The sequence below is a fragment of the Polyodon spathula genome, chromosome 6 (genome assembly GCF_017654505.1).
Source record: "Polyodon spathula isolate WHYD16114869_AA chromosome 6, ASM1765450v1, whole genome shotgun sequence".
Taxonomy (NCBI): Eukaryota; Metazoa; Chordata; class Actinopteri; order Acipenseriformes; family Polyodontidae; genus Polyodon; species Polyodon spathula.
In genome coordinates this window covers 64,321,397-64,332,323 of record NC_054539.1, presented here as the reverse complement: position 1 = coordinate 64,332,323, position 10,927 = coordinate 64,321,397, and positions in this window count along the sequence as shown.

The following is a 10,927-nucleotide window of genomic DNA, read 5'->3' as shown; positions in this document are numbered from 1 at the left end:
TACTCCATAGTAATTAAACGTTGTACAAATCTCCGGGACTTGAACCTTTGTGGACATTCAGAACAAATTATAGAATAGATATGTGTCCTCACCCCCACCCAAAACACCTACACCGTTTGAATGCATACGGACAACTATGCAGATTATACATTTTTTTAAACCTGTTTTTGCAAGAGTTTTTTTTTTCTTTGCATGTTTCATTTCAGATTTACTTTATATTAAATTAACTTGTTACAAATTAATTACAAGGGCAGCAACAGTTTGTATGAAATTCAAGTATGTGGTTTTAAAGAAAAAAACGTCATTAGCTGGAAAATTAAGCCTGTGCTTGTTCATATAAGCTTGCATTGCAAGTTATTCATAGTACAATTACTGTCATTAAGAATGAGTCAAAGCTGTCATTGTGTTCAAGGCATTGGTCTAACTTAATTTAAAAACAGTGGAACCAAAACTGAATGGGGTTGTTTTGGAAATACGAATGCTGCACAGCAGTGTTTTTTTGTTAACCCTGCACCTTATGCAATTATAGAAATGTAGGGGAATACAATGTAAACTAATCTTTATAGGCTCCTTTTAAAATAAGCTTATGTTTGTTTTTTGTTTTAATATATGTTGGTTGACCTAGCTTCTGTATGTACTTTTAAGGGATCCTGTGTTGAAACAGTGTGTAAAGAACAAGAAGTCATACATAGAACCATATTCCACTCTGGTACTGGAGAGTAGAGGTTTAGCTTTATTATTTACAATTAATACTAAAAAATGTCAAATAAACAAATATTTCTAGATGTTTATTGCTGTTGCATTATGTGCACTTGAAATGGCTTCTAGTTTCAAACAACCACTTGCATTTTTTTTTTTTTGAGGTGCAATTAATTTGTTCTTAATATCTAACTTAGGATAATGTATGACATGCTACATTGCACAGTGTATGATGATTGAAGAATAACCATAGGTGGAGGCAAGACTATGAGTCAATAACAGCAAGATCTTAATGGGAAACTCGTTTCTGAGTTTTGGCCAGACCCTTGTGATTACCTGTTACTACCAATGCCCCTAAAAAATCACAAATACTGAAAAGCATAGGAACAGTTCAAAAAGTGAAATATGTAAGACACAGTGGCAATATTATCAAATCTTTAAACTTTATGCATGATAGAGCTTATCACATAAAACTGATCACTGGTAGCTTGAGGATGGTTTAATAATACATTTGATAATGACAGCACAATGGCAAAATGTGTACATGTGTTTTAAAATCTGCATTGTCTGGGTAAAACAGACTAAACACAAGTTGTATAGAACACATTTTTCATGTCAAATACTGTACTGGCTAGGTCATAATATGAGGCTGTTTTCATGGATTTCATGATTTCTGTGAAATTTACCCATTGCCGTGTAATGTTCCCAGTGAAAATGTAAATTTCTGAAAGAATAGTGTAAATATATGTTTTATCACTAAAAATAAATACAGCAAACTATTGCCTTATTGACACACTACCGGTTGCACTGTATTTAGGAACCAGGCAGTCAGTTTACTTGGCTTCCAGGAAGTTATTGAACACACTGCATAGAGCTGCGTGATTTCTTTACAATGTGTTCAATGAAAGACGCCAGCTGCATCAAACATTGCTCTGTCCAGTTCAAAAAAGGGACATTTCATATGTTATTTTTTACTTATTTATGTTTTTATTTTGTTTGATATTTCACTGATAGTGAAAATAGAATGTCTTTAAAAAGTGGACATAAACAAAATATTCTACAATTTAGAATTGACTTCTGATAAGCGTTCAGATATTTAGCAACATTTGTATAATAGAGATAATGATAAATTTTGAATGTAACAGCTATTCTGCTTTTAATAAATGTTATGGTTTATCAAGAAATATCTTGAAATACCTATTTTTTTAGACTGAAATGCTGCAAAGCATGCCATATTTTACCATGACAGAAATACAGCCCTTGTCATGTATTACACGATTAGACCTAATTTGTACGTTACACCCAGTTATAATTCTGTCTGGAAGAAAAAAAAATGTATTTACTTAACATGTCTACATAGTTAATCACACTGATCAGCAATTCATCTGTTCTCAAAAGTATACACCACCAGACCTTGTATGTATTGGCCAACAATGCTATTAAGCTGATGGTTATTTATTGAAGAAAATGCCAACATTGAAATTAATACATAACTTCCAAGTAGTAACTTAGATGTGATATTTTTAGTTGTATCAAGTACTTGTCAACAGCATTAATACATAGATCAGTGTTCTTTGCATATAACCAAGGACAAGGGGTGATGAAGATGGGAATTTTGGCGACAAGCGACAACCAAAAATGAAATATTTACTGTGGAGGTTGTTCTTAGAATCCTGTGTAGGCCCACTAGTGCGATGTGCATCCATTTTATTGTGAGCACCATTTTTAAACATAAGTCTATTTTCCATTATGGGCAAATGTTACACTTGTAAATATATGCAGTAGTTCTGCAAAAATCCCTTTTGATTGTTTCATTAAAGGTAACAATTTCCATTGTAAATATTTTTTTGGTGGTCGTCACACTCCCTTGTACAGTATTTTCTTGGGTATTTGTATTAATACATTGCCATGGTCTTGCAATATAAATTTAACCAGGCTTTCACTGGCAGCATATCAGAATGGTCCATTTGTGCAATGGAAATGAGAGATAAAGGTACTATCTCAGGAGGAGAGCACTTTAACAATATGTAAGAGGCATACAGTTGAATACATACTGTTTTTTTTTGGTTTTTTTTTCAGGGTTGGTTCCCCAATTGGTTTCTGTTAAAAGGAATTTCAAATGAAATCCTTATGAAAAGGGTACTGTTATGACTGTGGTGTTGCAGTCACTGTAAACGGAAGTTAACTTTTATAATTAAGTCTGTGCTTGTCAGTAAGCTTGCATTACAATTTATTGACAGCACAATTACTGCCATGAGGCATGAGTCAATGCTGTCATTGTGTTCAACGCATTCAAGTTCAACTGTTTACCAGTATAGTGAAAACAGTATGTAAGAGGTGCTGGTTTAAATTCCACAATTCAGCTTAGAAGAATTGATCAATAAAGTAAAAACATCTGCTGTAAATGGGTTTGCCACCAGCCTGGTCCTTTTGGTATGCAAATATAATCACTCACTATTCTGAAACATACAACTGCATATTTGGCTTGCGTACAGAGCTGATAGTGCTCAGTTGGCACCTAATATTCTTTCACAATTGTGTTGCATAGCAGATAGTGTATATGTTCCTAACATAATTGTAAGTTGAGCTGTAATGTTTTGTTTTAAAAAAAACATAAGTGATTAAAATAAAAAGACAAAAGGGGCCACTGATTACTTAAGCCTGTTTTGACACCTGTAACCCCTTCTCTTAAAACTTCTCTGTCTCTCTGTGCAGTACTGGTATGCAGAACAACATTATATAAACCAGTACGTTTGGAAAAGTTTCAGTGGATAGGTAGGACTTTTGTTTTTGGTCCCTGCATACATCTCCCAGCCAAATGACTTTCATCTTATCGCTTTTGAAATGCTGTTATGGTTTACACCATGATGACTTTGCTGACTGATTTCGCAATGGAGTACAGCTGAAAAGCAAGGCAGCTCATTGATTACTTGGAGATATAAAAATAAATAATAAAAAAAGTGTGTATGTATATATTTATTTTTTTGGGTGGTTTCCCAGCCCTGGATAATCTTGGAATACCTGATGCTACCTTGGGTAAGGTAAAATGAGTGTAATCGGGGTCTGTGATTTAATGTACAACACAGTTGGCGTGGATTGCAACCTCCAACAACTTCATTTGTATCATTTTGACATGATATGTTTGGGTTATAATATGTGATGCTATAAAAGTTTGGGTTATAATATGTGATGCTAGAAAAACTAAATAATGGTTGTAGGAGAAAATGTAAATCAGTCCATCAGCCAATCTGTGCCAGGGCTTCTCTTACCAAATGATCCACACTGAAATTACAGTGGGTATGTAACTGTTCTATGCTTAGTACAGCAACAATTAGCCATTCTTAGAATGGACTCACCATGGTAGCATTTTAAATTCTGAACACACCAGTGATACCACAAGTGCTGTACTATTAATTGTACTATATCACTACTTGTGTGCAACTGTATTAGAACCACTGCATTATTCATGTTGCCATTGCTATTGCGAAGGTTTCTTCATGGTGTAATACACTTGAAGTTACGTTTTCCACTTTTAACCAATAGAGGTCACTTGCCCCGTTTAAGAGCAACCTATCTCGTAAATGCTAAATTTCTAGCCTCTTGAATTACATCCATTCAGCACCAGTGGCAAGTAGGTGATATTTATTGAGGAAGGCAAGAGCTGTCTTTGATCTCAGCAGCTCTCAGCCTTCCCTATTTGTAAAAGAACCAACATCAACTAATACATGCACATAGGTACGCTTAAATTAACCAGCTATTTACTGTAGCCCTCTGTCTATAAATCCCACTGGTCTACAAGTAGATTTCTGGAATTGTAATGTGCAGATGTATATGCACCTGTTTAAATACTTTTTCATACATATTTAACAGGTTGGACTAATATATACAGCTCTGGAAAAAATTGAGACCACTGCAAAATTATCAGTTTCTCTGGTTTTACTATTTATAGGTATGTGTTTGGGTAAAATTAACATTTTTGTTTTATTCTATAAACTACTGACAACATTTCTCCCAGATTCCAAATAAAAATATTGTCATTTAGAGCATTTATTTGCAGAAAATGACAACTGATCAAAATAACAAAAAAGATGCAGTGTCATCAGACGTCGAATACTGCTAGGAAAATAAGTTCATATTCATTTTTAAACAACACAGTACTAATGTTTTAACTTGGGAAGAGTTCAGAAATCAATATTTGGTGAAATAACCCTGATTTTCAATCGTAACTTTCATGCGTCTTGGCATGCTCTCCACCAGTCTTTCACATTGATGTTGGGTGACTTTATGCCACTCTTGGTGCAAAAATTCAAGCAGCTCAGCTTTGTTTGATGGCTTGTGACCATCTATCTTCCTCTTAATCACGTTCCAGGGGTTTTCAATGGGTTTCAGGTCTAGAGATTGGGTTGGCCATGACAGGGTCTTGATCTGGCGGTCCTCCATCCACACCTTGATTGACTTGGCTGTGTGGCATGGAGCATTGTCCTGCTGGAAAAAACAATCCTCAGAGTTGGGGAACATTGTCAGAGCAGAAGGAAGCAAATTTTCTTCCAGGACAACCTTGTACTTGGCTTGATTCATGCCAAATCTGCTCGATTCCAGTCTTGCTGAAGCACCCCCAGATCATCACCGATCCTCCACCACGTTTCACAGTGGGTGCGAGACACTATGGCTTGTAGGCCTCTCCAGGTCTTCGTCTAACCATTAGACGACGAGGTATTGGGCAAAGCTGAAAATTGGACTCATCTGGGGGTGCTTCAGCAAGGCTGGAATCGGGCAGATTTGTCTTTGTGAAGGGCGCATGAATCAAGCCAAATACAAGGTTGTCCTGGAAGAAAACTTGCTTCTTTCTGCTCTGTAAAACAATTTGTAAGTCAAAGCTGCTGCATATTTTAGAAATTATTATGAGAATCAAACCAAAGAGACTGATACTACATACTTATAGTTGCAGTATCTTACTGGGTACCATTATTACCAAATTATTAAACCATTAAGAAAGACTGTCGATCATTACAAAACAATTCACTTTTTCCACTGGGGAGTAGTGAAAATGTTCAGAGTAGTGCATTTCAATAATGACTCTAGAGCTGTATACAATAGAAATGGTTTAACACATGTGAGGGATACAAAATCATTTCCAGTGAAAGCATTTAGGAAAAAACAAGAAAGCATGATAAAGAATATAATATTATTGTCCCATACTTGTCAGACATTTCTAAGGCATAGTTTGGTAATTGTTTTGTAATGAGATCCAGTCCTTGAAGAGCATCATCAGCGATATGTTTTAAATGGCTAATCGAAAGACACTCTGATGGTTGTTCTGAATTAGTTAATAGTGTAGTCTGAGGATGTATTGATTGTCTGCAGCAACCTAATTAGGGAACACCAAATAGTGTTCGTGTAGTTTTATGATTACTATGGATCCTACGATCAGTCATTAATAAAAACCTCAGCAGCCTTGTTTTACAACCTGAAGCACAGGGTGGAGTTCAAAAAAAATGTTAAGGCAGTGAATTTCAAGCAATAACTTTTGCATTTTATATGTATATTTACACATTTTTTCAGAAATTTGAATCTTCATGGGGAGCTACACATTACACGGTGATGCGTAAATTACTATATGTGGAAATCATGAAATCTGTGATAACAGTGAAAACAAGGGATTTCTGTGTTGTTGGAAACATTAATCAAGTTTGCTTTCTCTGTGGACATAAAAGATCCAATGGCTTTTTTTTTTTTTTTTCAAAGAAGCGCAAGGATTGTAACCAAAATTCGTCATTAATATCTGTGACAAGAATGACGGCTCATGTTGTTTGTTGACACAAAATGTGCTCTGGATGTGGCTCCATGTCAGTGGTTTCTGAGTGACTGTAATTTTATTATGTTACTTTCTATAACCCCATACAGTCCCAATAATTACCCTATAAAGAGAAACTACTTTTCACAATTGTATGCAAGTCATTTTATTTAACACATAATTTTAGGTCCAGACATATAATAAGAAATATTGCTTCAAGAGATTACAAGACATAAACAATATATCAAACCTGAATAAGGAATGTGTCCTTACCGGTAACTTTACACAAACTTGCCATTGCATTGAGAAGGAAAATACACAAACAAAGCTTAACAACATATAAAATTGGAAAAGTAACACAAAACAACACCTCATCTTGCAACATGTACAATCTAAAGTTAAAACTTTTACATCAGAATAACATATTTCTTAGTGGATCACTAAACTAGTAATCTCTACTACAGGAAGCAGCAGTTTCTAAGGTTATACAATTATGTCATTCTTAATGCACCTAATGCATAATGCACATTTCCTCTTATTCATCTAATGCAGCCTTTGATCAATAACTTTCACCAATTTGAATCCAGTTCAGGACCAGGGTGGTGCAATCATATGGCCATCTTAACAGCCAACCAAGACTGGTGACTTCCATCCAAAAGTGAAAGCACATGTAATCTAATCTAACTTGAAGCAACTACATTCCATTCCAATGCTGTGCCTGAACAGCTGAAGGAGGATTGCAAGAGTACATATTGCAGCCATCATTAAACATATATCACATGCTTTACTTTTACACACACATCATCTTCTTTTTGTAATTTGAAAACTTTTATTGGCGATTTTTTATATTAATATACATACAGTGCTTTTGTTATCACTTAAATCTAAATACAGCAAACGTTTATTGACACAGCACTTAGGAACCTGGCAGCTGGTTTAGTTTTCTTCCTGTAAATGATGGAACATGCTGCATAGAGCTGCGTGATTTCTTTAAAATGTCTTCAACCAAAAAGACATCAGTTGCATCAAAGATCAGAAATATTTCTGCTAAAGATCACTCTGCCCAGTACAGGAAGGGGACATGTCACCTGTCTGTTGTTATTTTTACTTATGTTTTCATGGTGAAATCAGAATGTCTTTAAAAGGTGGACAGAAAAAACGAAATATTCTGCAATTTAGCATTTACTGTTATTCAGGTAAGTATTTAAATATTTAGGATCATTTGTTGTATAAATTATCAATTTTGAATGTGACAATTGTATTTGTTTCTGCTTTAATAAATATTATGTTCAGGTGTGAAATATCTTGAAATGCCTGTTTTTAGACCGTGAAATGAAGTGAAATAAGCCTTTTTTTAACTGTGAAAATAAAATACAGACCAATCTGCACGTTCCCAGCAGGCTGTGCTATTGAGCTCTCATGTTGCACAATTATGTTTCTTAAGCAATAGTGCCCCTCAATGGAGGCTCTACTGTGTGACAGTTGACCATGACTGGGGTTATGTGCCCCAAGACAAAGGAGCGTGCCAAGATAGAAAAATGTGTATGGCTAATCAGGGTAGCCCAGTCTCATACAGAAGTACAGTAACAGCACATAGTCAGCTTAAATGAATATATTTTAATTAGGAGGTTTCACTGCATTCCATGTGCAGGCGAGATGCAACATAGCCAGTTATTTTGCTGGGAGCTCCCTTCTTAATCTCTCTTCTTCAGATATAACTTGTGAAGGCAACGTTCCATCTCTTTATCTTATTCCTCAAGATTAAACAACAGAAGGAATTGAGAATAGTATAGGTATGTCAAGATTTGCAACCAAAGAGACAACAATCTTATTTTAGTTTTTGAAATATGTCTGCTTCATCCTGTTTAAAAATCCCTGACCCAGGTGAATTAGGTATGAACAGCTACCTCAGAACACCAGTATAAGCAGTTTTGCAGATGGGAGTACAGATACAAGAAGTGGCTGATCATTTTCCTCTTGGATCAGCAGAGTGCACTGTCAAGCTGGGTTATTTCTACAGCATGCATGCTTTAGGTCTCTATGCAGATGTGGTCACAGGCACTATAAATAATCCCACTATGTCAGAAATAAAACATTTAAATGATTCGGGACCTTATTTACATGTCTGCTAATTTGAAAACTGGACTTTGTGAGGCAAATCTATGTAAACCAATTGACGGACCTAATGAATGACCTGAAAAAGAAGTGTACTGCTTAGATCTCCAGGATACATGTACCCCAGTTACACGAGCCACTTTCAAGGCTGCTTAGCTCTTTTTTTGTTTGTTTTTTTGTAGTGTAAACACATGCCATCCTTGGTCCAGCCTAGGTTCAGCCATCCTAAAACTGGCCTGCTCCATAAGGGTGCTCTGCAACAGCTTTGGTCTGTTTTTTGCTGTTCTGTGAATGCATTGGTCGCTGTGACGGCTCTAGTTTGCCACGTCACCATTGTCAGCATCAAACAGGCGCAGATGACAGCAACAGGAACAACCAAAAAATATCTTTGACAGCACGCAAAGGATTACAAAATAAACAGACTTTATATTTGTACTATAAAACATTTCATTTGTCAAAATGTCTTGTTAGACAGGTACTGCATTTAAGATTTATCAAAGTCACAGACACATATAAAGTGTAAAATACATTGTTATCATCGAACAATGGGCAAAGCTTGAACATGAGTTATTTAACGCATGTTTTTATTTTAAATAGCCTGTTAAATTAAATTAGGTCCCATCAAAATAGATTCTAATGGCTAAGGTTAAACTATGGTAACATTATTTAGTCTAAGATTGGTTCTAATAACCAGGGTCTGTGAAGCCAGTCGTTAAAAATAAATAAATAAATAAATAAATAAATAAATAAACTTTTATTAATTATTCATGAATTAGGGTTTGTGAAAAAGGACAACTATTAAGACTGCCTCCTGTATTCAATGATCTCTGAGAAAGCAGCTTACCATCTGGAAATGCAAGTCCCCCCTTATAGTTGTGCTCATACTGGATGCACAGTGTCCACTGCAAGCCATCCTTGTATTGCTGCTTTATGTACAGCAACAATGACAGAGGCAGAACCCTCTATTGGGGTGAGAGGTGACAGATTCCATGCTCATACAGTCTAGGATTTGTTTTGTGCCACACTGTGTAGTATTGTGTGATGGCTGAGTAATGGAGCAGCTGTTCACTAGGGACTGGTCTGTAATCATTCAGGTTCTAATCTTCTGTTCTCCACATAGCTTAACCCTTTATTTCTCTGTAATAGCTCACACTTACCTCATAGCAGCCTTTCTTTAATGAACTACTGTGTTGGAAAAAGAAGGTAGGTTGCTAATGTTGTATGACCCAGTTATGTGCTTGTTACAAAGTCAAAGACTTTTCCACTACAGAGGAACCACTTTGATTTAGCAAGATGTTTCTAAGCCATTAAATACCAGACTCACAAACCTTTAACTAACAATTCCAGGCATGTGTGTGCTTTAGTCTATGTTTACTCCTCTTGTTTGAAAAGAGAGAAAAACACCAGTTTATAAAATGTAATCTACACCTTCTGAGATTCTTACAACAAGTGTTGTAACCTTAGCATAACCTTCGTTCACAAAAAAAAGTTGCGATTTGGTGGATTTGCCTTTGTTTTGTAACTTTATCATGGATTTTTCAGTTTAGTTTCTCTGAAAGAAAGAAAGAAAGTGTAGATATTGTTGAATACAATAATATGGGTGTCATTTGTAATGGAATGTGTTGCCAGAAACTAAAGAAAATTGTCTGACATAGTGATGATTTGGATAGAGAACTCCATGCCAGTATGACCCTGGAGCACTCACCTCCTTAACCCTTATAAAACTATAAAATCAAGAAATAAACACAACCCACAGGAAGAGACTCGGCATCTCAAGAGGCTTATCCTTTTTTAAGTAATGTACTTTTAAAGAGTTGCCACTTTCCCAAACAGCTCCCGGGTCCCAGACGTGAAGATATCTTGACAAGAATCCTGGTAACTTCCTCGCTTGTTCATAAGAACAGCCTATTGCCACATAACTGAAAACTACTAGTGTCCATCCAATGAATCATTCTAAAAATTCAACCAGCACACAACTGATGTTGCATTATATATTTACACATAAATAGTGATTATATAAGGCAGTAGTTCAATCCATTATTTATATAAGGTTAAAGTAACAATTTTCATGAATGATCTCACCCCAGTAATGATGTCTGACATATGATTATGCTATGAAAACCACTTTTCTACATTGCAGTCAATGATCTCAGACTAATAATGGCTAAGGGCGTCAGATCCACATTAGCTGAGGAAATGCAATGTGTTAGCAGTGAAATGTTGACTGGATGTGGCTGCACAGTTTTATGAATGAAAGCAGGGGGGCTGATGGCGCTTCAATGAATAACTCTGCTGTTCTTCTAGATCCATCTTTTGAAT